Source organism: Anarrhichthys ocellatus, unplaced genomic scaffold (genome assembly GCF_004355925.1).
Source record: "Anarrhichthys ocellatus isolate YVR2014 unplaced genomic scaffold, GSC_Weel_1.0 scaffold50, whole genome shotgun sequence".
Classification (NCBI taxonomy): Eukaryota; Metazoa; Chordata; class Actinopteri; order Perciformes; family Anarhichadidae; genus Anarrhichthys; species Anarrhichthys ocellatus.
Genome location: NW_022280080.1, coordinates 1,756,447 through 1,767,110, shown reverse-complemented (window position 1 = coordinate 1,767,110; position 10,664 = coordinate 1,756,447).

Below are 10,664 nucleotides of genomic sequence, written 5' to 3'. Positions count from 1 at the left end.
TGTGTGGCACTAATAACATTTTCATGTTATTGGTACAAGCTTTAGCTACAAACAACACTAATTATGGCTTACATCACTTTAAATTGAAAAATAGTCTTCATAGCCAGAGATTGGCAGTATTTCTATTACTTGTATTTGAAATACATATTTCAATTACTTTTGAGTATTTTGTAATTTGTATTTGATAGGGCCGATACAAATCTAACGTAATTTGTAACAAAATACTTTAGAGTGGAGTAATTTTGAATTTCAAATACTCAAAATACTTTCTCCACAAATCAAAAAACAGTTCACGAGTTCAGTCTTAAGATCTTCAAGTTCAACGGATTGTCTGTCAAGTTAAATATTTTATCTGAGTGTGACAGATGTCAACTAGCTTGATGTATAATTGATGTCTGGGTCTGGCTACATAGCCTATTGTATATACATGGTGATGGTTATAATATCAAGATAGCGATCGATGCTAACATGCTAATGACGCTAGCATGCTGTCTAGGCTAGTGCATAGCCAGTGTTTAGCAAGTTAACTTATCAGTGGAGTAGCTAGCTATAGGAAGAGGGAGATTGGGAGCTTGTATGTTCATGATAACCTTATCAAGAGACGTCTGACCATCTAATCTTGCACTGTATTACAAGTTATGCTGTATCTTCTCAATGTGAATGTCATAATGGCCACAGTTAGCCAGGCTATGACAGTAGATGTCCATTTGTTAAAAAATAAATAAAAAAATGAAATATCCAATTTATTTTGTGGGGTTTACCAGAGCTTTGTGTACATTATAGCCCAAACCTGAATGATCTGCTATACCATATTGTGAGAAAATGGAAAATCCAGAAAAAAGTATTTTCTATATTTTAAATACAAAATACATGTATTGTATTTTGTTACATTTTCTGGCACCAGTATTTTGTATTTCATTTTAATACATTTATTTGAGGGGTATTTTGTATTTTGTATCAAAATACATTTTGATGTATTTTTGCCCATCTCTGTTCATAGCTATTCTAGACACTTTTAAAGTATTTTAAATGATGAACTGGTCTGCCCAGTAAATACACTGTAAAACTGTTCATATTAAAGACCATCTGTGCACTGATTTATAAATGGGAAATGTGGGACACTATAAAACGATTCTTCCATTTTTTCAGACTCAGATATCACTTAATGAGTCATTTCTCTACTTTCCTGACTTCCATGTTGCCCTTACAACAACATGAATTAGGGACAGATCTCTGCCAGCAGGTGGCATTTATTCAAAAGTTTGCAACTGACTGACTTCCTTTGGAAATACTTCCTCCTGTCTTCCCTGTATAACACACACTCTCTCACACACACCTCATTTCCTCTGCTCTTGTTATCCATGCATGTGAGTCAAACTACCGGTTAAGCCTCCTTGTTAAAAAGATACAAATCAGCACAATTGAGAGCAGATGGTTGGAAGTATGTGTGTGTGGAGGAAGGGGGGGGGGGGGCACATTACAGGACATTTGTACCTGAATGAGGCCTGTGTTACGAGGTGAAGTGGGCACTCTGTGGAGCCAGCTGGCGGCTGATAATAAGGCACGCTGAACTGTTCCTAGCTGCGTTTTTTTAATTGAACAGCCTTTGTGTCGGGTGAAGGTGGGGAAGAATAAGGCCCGAGAATAATGACAAAAAGCCACGCTGCCCGTGAAGCAACATGTTGACAGTGTTAACAGAAGGGGAAATAACTAGCTGCCTTTGTGGAGTGCCCACGACTGCTGACTGTATTGGGCTCCCATTATGAATGCAGAGCCGCAAATGCTCACGAGCCCCGGCGTCATAACCATTACCATAACCTGTGAGCCATGTACAGAGCTGAAAGTCAAATGAGGCGGACTGGATGTAATGTGCTTTGCAATTTATCCGCTCATTCAGGATGAGCTGCCCTCCGCCATCTCAGTCCCACAGGCCTCTCTGACTGTGAAATAGTCTAGCAAAGGACACACTTGTATTTAGCAATTAAAAGCCCTTCATCTATTGGACATGGACTCTTACCTTCAGCCTTGAGCAATGCCTCAGACTGTCAGAGAAAATTCACGAGGCAATCAAAGAAAAAACGAGTTCATATTTATTTTTAACTGAACACCATTTCATCCCAATGTCCAGACCCTGATTATTATTTCCCTCTTCTTTTGCTCCTCCGGTTTGGTAAAAGGAAAGGCTTATTTAGCCAGAGATGAAAGGATGAGGTAAGACCAGGGATACTTCAGAGGGCTCACCGTGTGATGTGCTGTTTGAAGCGGATGCACACGGTCCATTTCAAAGACATCTGGAGACCGAATGGCCAGTGGCACTGCGTTGCCATGGAAGCACTCTTTATCCAAGCAACCTCTGGGTAGAGAACTAAAGTAGATCCAGTAGTGGATCGGGAGACCAATGGTGGAATATGGAGGATTCGCATTTGCCATGTGTAATGTTCACTTCATGTTTAGTGTTAGCACAGCATATGGGTGTTTTTGAAACAACACAAATCAATTAACCAAAGTTAAACAAATGATGATTTTAGCTGCAGAACGTTGGAAGGTCTGTGCTCTGTGATTGGCTGAGGAGCATATGGTGAAACCATGGATTTTGAACACACCTCTGTTTTTATAATGGACTCATTTCTGCCGTCCAACGCCTAACGTGTGGTAAGAAAACCACTCACTCCTGCAGTTACACAGTGAACGTAGACAGCATACAACAAGGATACTCAAGGTCACAACTACACGGCATGTCATGGACTCTCCTGTGTCCTCTGTGATGGACAGAGAACTTACCAGTAAACGCTTTTATCACAGACGCACACACAACATACACGTGCAATAAACTATGCAGCAGCATAGCACAGACAAGAACACATCTCCTGTTAGCGAGGAAACCTTTTGTGTATTTAAGTGCAGCCAGACGCAGACGTGTCTTGGTATGAAAACACAGGCATCCCTTCTGGAGCAGATGTTATTTATGTTGTCTTTGCCTCCTGATTGATATTTTCCCAACGTCAAATAAAAGCCATCTTTCGCTTCGTCGGGCTCAGGAGACAAGAAAACTCTGCAGGAAGACATCTTTCCTACACTTCAAGTGCAAACTTTGTCTCAAGGAGACTCTGCTCTTGATATTAATAGCAGCTTGCAACCCCAAACAAGTGACTATTGCTCAGGTATTTCCTCATACACTGTTAAAGAAAAGTCACAGCACACCAGTGCTTCCAGCTTTGGAAGACATCCGATAATGCAACGTTAAATATACTGTATTCTATGGTGTAAGGAAAAAATAGACATCAGGTGTCCTAAAAAATGAAGCATCTTTAACAAGAATACCTTGACGGAAAGAAAACATTGTATTTCGTTTAAGATGTTTGAAGAAGAATGAAAGGTATACAGATCACACTAAAGCCAGCCCTGAGGAACCAAATGTAATCCAGAAGTGGATCAAGCCACAGGCGGCTCTTCACTGGGCGAAGCGGTGCCCTGTGCAGACAGAGAGACATAGATGTGGAGAGATCAGAAGAATAAAGGGTAAATAAAGTAAAATAAAAGCTGAGCAATACACTGAGACAAAGTAAAACGCCTGAAGCTCAGAACGATCTCATGAGCTCTTCCACCGAGGACCGCGTATAAGGTCAGTGCTTTCATTCTGTCCTTTCATTTTGGAAGGGAAGAAAACAATGGACCACCTACTACGACTGTTTGCCGCTTGAGATATTATTTCTTGTCTGATGTGATTTTTTTTCTTCTTCATTTTAGACGATAGACTTGGCTGAAAATGAAAGCAAAGGAAAGTGAAACAACAAACGTTGAAAGTTGCTGAGAGCAACAAACACAGCAGCCATCACTCAGAGGCAAACAACTGCACTTGACATGAGCAGTGAGGCTGTGTCCCTGTTGTCAGCCTCAAGTCTTTGCTACTTTGCACGTTTCATCTTTGAGATGCAACGCAGTCGACACGACAGAGTCCAACGCAAAGTACAGCAAAGCAGGTGTTATGATAAACCAGAGTTTGGTGTCTGGCTAAAAACAGTCTTAATGCCAATAACTCCTATAGAGTGCTTCAGGAATGAGTCCTTAAACCAGGAAAGGAGTTAGCGTGTTTGCACTTCCTGTTCCCTCATCTCGAAGTCAATGTTTTTTTTTTCTGTGTGTTTTTGGTTAAATATCTGAAATAAGGTCTGTAGTTAACACAAGTCGAAGAGATTTTAGCATCTTGTTTTGCGGTATAAAATACATCAGTAAATACACCTCTCGAGAATTTTGTAGCTTTTAAGTGTCTTAAAAAAGGGCCGGTTGCTAACACAGCAACTGGTCCGCCTCCACAGCCTCGTGTGACTGTGGTGTAGTTCATTTACAGCTAACGTTAGCTTTTTACTTCTGCCAATCAAAAGAATCAGATCATCTTGGTGAACAAACATTTAAGTATCATAAACTTGTGCTTGCCAAATCCAATGGAAAAATCCCACTGGCTGTTTGTCGAGGGAACCAGTGCAATGACTCTCTGGGAACTCTCTGTTACTTTAGACATTTTGGAAAAGACACAATTAGTTTCTTGCAGAAATCAGGTGAAGAAAGATCTGGTATCAGAGCATCTCTAGTTTTGTGCATGTCATTTGTTATGATTATGAAATGTAATGATTGTCAAGACCCTTTCGCAAACAAACTGATTCGCCACAACAAACTTATCTTGTAAAAAATAATAATAAGTCTGTTTAATATTGGTGATGGAAGAGTGAATTCTAGATTTCTATCCATCAGGCAGCCAGAAACACATCTCCAAATGAATGCTCACGCCGTTACCACCTCTTCACGTGGTTCATACCTGTGAGAGAGGTTAACACACATACACAGTTCTTGTGTTCAGATAGCTGGTCACTGCTGGTAAACACAAACTCAAAGCGTGTTCTTAAAGTTAGGATTTTTATTGTCATATACATATGTACGAAATTTGACTTCTGCATTTAACACACCCCTAGCTTATTGTGAGCAGTGGGCTGCTGAGAAGCACCCAGGGAGCAGTTAGGGGTTCAGTGTCTTGCTCAGGGACACTTCGGCACAGGACATAGCAGCCAAGGATCGAACCACCGACCTTGCGGTTACCGGACAACCCTCTCTGGGCCACAGGTTACAGAAGGCACAAAATCAATGGCATTAACCTGTTTGCAGTAAAAAATCAACCGTTAGAGAAATAAGGGTCCATTTCCTTTTTGTGGCAGTTTCAGAGAAGGACTTAGCCCCTCAGAGGACTCTGCTTTTCTGCCAGCTCAGTGGCCTCAGCACAAACACCAAGGAGGGCCGATGCAGATGGCTAGATTGACCCAAGGTCAGTGAATCAGACATCAGCTCTGGCAGTCCAGCCCTTAAGGGCCCAAACCACACCATTATATCAATCTGTCTGCCTTCAAAAGCAATTCCAGCACATCAATAGTGTGCTATTGTGGAGACCAGACGTGGCCACGAGGGCCGATCGATGCTCATATATTCCTTCTGTAGATACTCTCTTTGTCTCTCGGGTTGAGAGCAGTATTTACCAGGCGTAGGCTTTTCACTGAAAACAAGTCTAATTTATTGGTAAGGCTAGCGGTGGGGACTAACGTGAAAATGACAGAAAGCAGAGATTGACTTTGAATGAAGTGACTGGGGACTATTGCAAAAATAGAGAATATATGGCAGCCAAATTGGAGCAATAATGAGATATGTATAGTTTCATGGGTGGCAGGTGGGGGGGACATCAATGCACTGACACTCTTTATGGGGAATGCTGATTGATTCATATGCAGTGGGTGATTTCTACAGATTGTAACAAGCACATTTGTAGGCGTGGAAATGATTATTACTGTGTTTCCCTTTAGCTCACGTCTTCTTTCTTTTCGTGTACTTCTGTAATTTCTGCCCACAAGGGGTTGATTCTTTATCCGGCCTCATATTCTCTTTTGCTTATACATGAGTCATTTCAGGAAAAATGTCATAGTAACTTTCATCTTCATGATAATAGAAAACATCGGTGCAGTAAACAATCAAAGCAACAGCCAACAGACATCCAATAGTTTAGCTAATGTAATGCTGATTATTACTTCTAGTATTATTACTATAAAACATTATATCCTATTATTTAAAAAGAGAGAATCTTCCGGATGTAGACACGAGGACAATTCCATTATGTTGCTTTTCATTTTTCTCTCCGCTCTACATCGCACATTTCAAAGCCTCTGTCTCTGTATGAGGACCCCAGTCACATGTTAATATTGGTACACTTTGATAAGGATTTGCATTGTAAGATAAGGACGGTATAAGATAAATAAGGCACGCCTTCTCTCGTCTACTTTCAGAGCGGTGGACTGGCCACATTTTCCCGTTTTTTTTAACAATAATCTATGTGTCTCTTTCATTGCTGAATTCTATTACAATTGCTGATCACCACCCTCATTTTCCCATCGGTCTATATTGAGAATTATATTCCATCATAGTTTCAAAGAACAAAATAATATTATCTGCCCTTTCCAACGCTTGTCTCCAGTGCAAAATAACAACAATAGACAGGCAATGGGGTTGTGATCATCACCATATTGATATTTGTTTGCAACATAACATTGGGCAGATTTTCTCTCACTGGTGTTATTAAACAAGTATTTAAGAACAATGTTTCTGCAGTGTGGTAAACATGAATTTGAGTGAGCCAGCCTCGTCTCTTCACATGGCTGCCCTCAGAATTGGTTCTTTTATCTGCACTCATTCCATCTGTGATGATCTCGGACAGATGTAATTTCATTCTCCATTACCCCATCGATACAGCGGCGCTGAAGGCCGCCCTCCTCTCACTTCCTGCCTCAAATCGCTGGCCTTTTGATGCCCTGCTGGGTGAGGTTTATCGCACAATAACACTGTCCGATGAAGGCTTGACCGTCACTCAAGGCTTTATGCAACATATGAAACCTCGACAATGGAAACTCAGAGACTACACTGTCAAGAAGTCAGTCTCAGAATAAATAACACTGTTATCTGTAAGAGTGTTGAAAGAAAAACAGCAAAGGCCACATATTGCTGTCACATGCATTTTAGCCATAGGTTATGGTTCCCGGCCCAAGGCTGGACAAAGCACTAGCTGAGTCAACCTTAGCCCTGCCAAATTTAGAAATAACTGAAAGTGTTAGTTTCTGTTTCTTGAAGTGGGGGTGTATGTATTCCCAGTCGTTTTGTGAGGTAAAACCACTGTTTCTGGGAATGGAGTTTAGTGGCTTCGAAGAGAGCGATATCACGGTAGGAAAGCGCTGAAAAAAATGTATCTTAGCCAAATAAAATAGGTCCCAGCTAAAAAAAATAAAAAAAAATAATCAATATGGCCACCAGATTTTTTTCCAAAAAACTTATTTTACCTCCCAGAACACAAGAGTTGCTGGTGTGCCACTGAATTTATGTTTTGGGATTTAAACTAATGTGGTTCCACAGCAGAACATTGCTTCTGTGTCGGTACTGTCTGCTTTTCCAAACTGTACATTCCTACTGTATGTAACATAAACACACTGACTATAAAGATGTGTGTATATATATATATATGTATATATATATATATATATATACACACACAGTATATATATATATATACTGTGTATGTAGCAGCGCCATCATGTCAGGTCATGTGGGACAAAAGTTGTAAGAAAGGATCACAAAACATGCATACTTACTACAAACATTTGAATGTTTGGACTTGAATACAAAAGGAACAGAACTGGAACACGACAAAATTATATAAAAACGTAAAATAAAATAACAATAATGGACCCGCCTTTTAAATAAAAGGAAGTACTGTATTTAGCAGCTGACCGGAGCTACCTCCACATGTACAGGTATAGCATGAGTTTGTATCATGTTGCCTGTGCACAAACCCCCTCTTAATGCTCAACAGGGTTACTAGTGGTCAGAACCTTTGCAGTGTACCATTTAATGCACTCTACCTTTTGATAACGTGCTGCTTGCTTTAATTAAGATCGGATGAAATGCTTTTTGTCCACAGGTGCATTTTGTGTAAAAAAAAATAAACAATGTGTTAGAGGTAAACAGTTTTGCTCCCAGACATGTTTAACCTGTTGTGGCCTCAGTCCACTGGCTATTGTTCACCACTTACCTGTGGGCACGTCTCTGAACCCCTGATCTCTCCCTCTGGGCAGACCAGCTCTCTGCCACTGCTGTGAGAGCGTGAATCGATGAAAGCTCTTTGGATTAAAGTGCCATAGGCTATAAATGTTTACCACGATAATTCTTTTTTCTTTAAGTCAAAACAACGTGTGCATTCTGTGTATGCATATTTGAAGCCAATGAAAGATAATCTTAAAAGCTTTCTTTCCTTTCCTGACTCCCACAGTGATGTATTTTAGAGACAACATGTGGACAAAGTGGGTTTGTGTTTTTCTGTAAAAAAATCAGAGGTATAATTAAAAATAAAAAAATAAAAAATAACTCCCTCAACCTGACAGAGACACACCTATACTACTGCACTTTCTGAATAACAGAAACACATCCACGGTTCCACACTGCCACACTCAGTCAGTGCCATGTGAGTCCCTGTTCACATTAAGCATGATGATATGCATTGTGTGACTGCCTTGCTTTTTGCCTCATTTCCTCCCCTAACAGCCTCCCCCTGCTGTGCTGCACAGACCCCATGGCAGCAGGCTCCATCACACTGGCTAAACTACCATATAACAGCAGCAACCAAGTGCTTTTAAGAATTGTAATTTTCTACAAAAAGACAGTGCTGTGTGTGTACAAATAACCAGTTATTGAACTTCAGCACAGTGATACTTTGAGCTACATGCTATTGCTAAATCGCATCAGGCGAAAACATCAGATCTGTGTGGAGAACTGAGGAGGCTGTAACCTTCCTCACATTAATACATGAAACAAACGTCAGCGTGTTGCTGCCAGAAAAAGAGAAGCCACGTTATAACGCGACTAGTTTATCGTTAGGTTTTTCACGTCATAACAGGATATTGTCACGTTATTACCACATACATACTACAAGAAAGGCATTTCTGCCATTGGGACATTTTCTGTTGCCAAATCTACGCAGATTCTGGCAGCAGTCCCCATCGTCGTCCCCATCCTCTTCATCCGCTCCATTTATACTACTACTAAATGGCTTATTGGTTGAACGGGCTGCAGACCGTAGTATTCATTATCAGGCTGAAGCCTCTCGCCTGCTCTGTGTCGGAGCTCTCCACATACACAGGCAGTGAAGTCAGCAAACCGCAGATCACAGACAACTACAGTCGTTACTGTAGGTAAGTGCAATAAAACGTTTCTAAGTATAAAATCAATAACATGTCAATACACCTGTTAAAATAGCATAAACGTAATGTCAACATGCAGAAAAGCAATATTTTATTCTGCTCTGTTTTCTCATCCTGCTATGGTTTACACATGCCCAGTGGGCCAGCTGGCTCACAGCGAATTGTTACGAAAAAATGTGTTATTAGTCAAAAAGGAAAGTCAGAGGATCATCGAACGGTTTAGGATTCATCCCGGGAACCATGAATTTTTATTTTCTATCGTAGTTGTTTGGATGTTTTAGTCTTGAAAGAAGTTGGTGCATCAACTGACATTGCTATTTCCCAGATCTGCGCCATTAACACGGCTAGAAAATAATGAATGCAAGTATTGTAAAGTTGTGTCATTTGATAAAACTACTGAATAAACATCCAAAACATATTGATACTAAATATTTCTAAATGTAGAAACATGAACGAAATATTTCTCAACACTTTATTAGCTGGTTGAACAATCTACATAACATGGTTTTTGAGTTTTGATACTTTCGTAACCTTCCATGTAACATAATGTAATTAGGTCATCACAAGAGTGTAACATAATGAGCCTTAGCTTTCTGATCATGATAATGTATCATCATGAGCGTGCAGCATGAAGATGCAAAAAGAATGAATGCTTCAGCTATGATGGCTGTTCTTTTAGAAATTGTTCTAAACAGGATCCTGTGAACAACGATCTCCCGCCGCCGCCGCCTGTGGGAGGTGCGTTTTTGAAGGCTTAACAGACAGCTCTGGATCTGTGGATGTCCACTGGCTGTTATTAGCTGATCTTATTCACTTTATCTTAAAAACAGTATGACAGACAACTTCAAATAATCCACAAAAGGATTGCGTGATTGAGCGACAGCTGGCTCCTCTGAGCCTTTGACTTGCCACAAATGGCAGCATAAATCTTCAGTGCCCGCTGTAATTCGGTGCCATTCAATCCACATGCCGGTTGTGCCCGTGCTGTCTCTTCCTCCACTCTTCTTTAGAGCCGTGTCCGTCCAAGCAAACTAAATAACTCTGACTTAAAATGCTGCCCAGCTGACAGGCCTTGAAAAATGCGCTGTCTGTCCCACTGACACATAGCTCCCTTTGATCCCCTGCCGTCAAAACCAACACATCTTGTCATAAAAATAAACTTTTCAGAAATTCTTTTTTTCTTCCTGTTGACCGCACACATAAACACAGTTCTTCCTCTATACGGATCGCTCTGTTGCAGTTTTTCTCACTCTCCTTCCCACGAATCTTAGCTCCCCCTCCACCTCCCTATTGATTTCTCTTTTCTGCGTCTCTTGATTTGGCTTAATGACGACATGTGACACAGTAATCAAGTGAAATGATTCCCCCTGCAGCTCGTGACAGACG